The sequence below is a fragment of the Cucurbita moschata genome, unplaced genomic scaffold (genome assembly GCF_002738365.1).
Source record: "Cucurbita moschata cultivar Rifu unplaced genomic scaffold, Cmos_1.0 Cmo_Scf00095, whole genome shotgun sequence".
NCBI classification, from domain to species: Eukaryota; Viridiplantae; Streptophyta; class Magnoliopsida; order Cucurbitales; family Cucurbitaceae; genus Cucurbita; species Cucurbita moschata.
The window spans coordinates 31402-32438 of record NW_019268611.1 but is presented as its reverse complement, the minus strand read 5'-3'; positions in this window follow the sequence as shown (position 1 = coordinate 32438).

Here is a 1037-nt window from a genome sequence, read left to right as displayed (position 1 = left end):
ATTCTCGCATATATAAATTCATATGACATTCTTAGGACATAATAACATCTTAACCTAGCTAAACAGGACGATTAATTCCAATATATGCCTTAAAACTAACTAAAATTTGATAAATAGAAGTCTTACTGGTCTCAAATGCCATAAATAAAGTAAAAAATGACTTCAAGAGTTACAAAGACTCAATAATTAATACCAAAATCCTTATTAAACACGTTTTGACTCGTAGAGTTACAAAGAACCAACTCCGAGTTCAAAGCAACAAGAACTAAAGACTGGTGCTAGTCGAAGTTATCCACAAGGTTGAGAAGGTATCATATAGGATTCAACTACTCCCATAGATGCGGACTAGCCCTTTTGTCCACGTTAGTAACTTGAAACGTTACTATCTCGACCAAAAAGACATCAAACACAAGGAGGTGGTACGACCTCATGCAAAGACTAAAAAATTCCATGCCAATAAAGTAGAACAGACACCAACTAAGAAGACGCAAAAAGTCAACAAATCGAGAAGTGGGTTTCAATAGTTCCTATCATATTGGAAGAGAATCGTTAATACTAAGATCAGTGGGAAGTGCATCCACGGACTTGAAGTCAACCTCATCCTACGACACTAAGTTTGTTAAGAGTCGATTGTCGGAGATGTCAACCAATTAAGTGAGGGAGGATGCCACGGTCATACTTGTTCAAGGCGTGTTGCCTATGGGCGCATGTCAGATATCCTGGTCATGCTTGTCTACGACTTTTTTTTCTTAGGTGTATGCTTGTTCCAAACCCTTTTTTATTTTTTTTTTTACTTTTTTTTATTTTTTTTTTACTATTTTTTCATGTTAGATAGGGCTTTACTATTATCGTTGTGTCAATACGGGGGTGTATGACCGGTCACCAAAATTATATCTACACCCGTAGGGCTAAAACGCCCCAAAATGTACTATAGGAGAATTTGAATAGGTGTCAATTCTTCGTACTTGGGTTATATGCTATCAAAGTCGTTGTTGTTGCCTACTCGCTTTTAGCTTATAACATTGATTTCTTTAAAA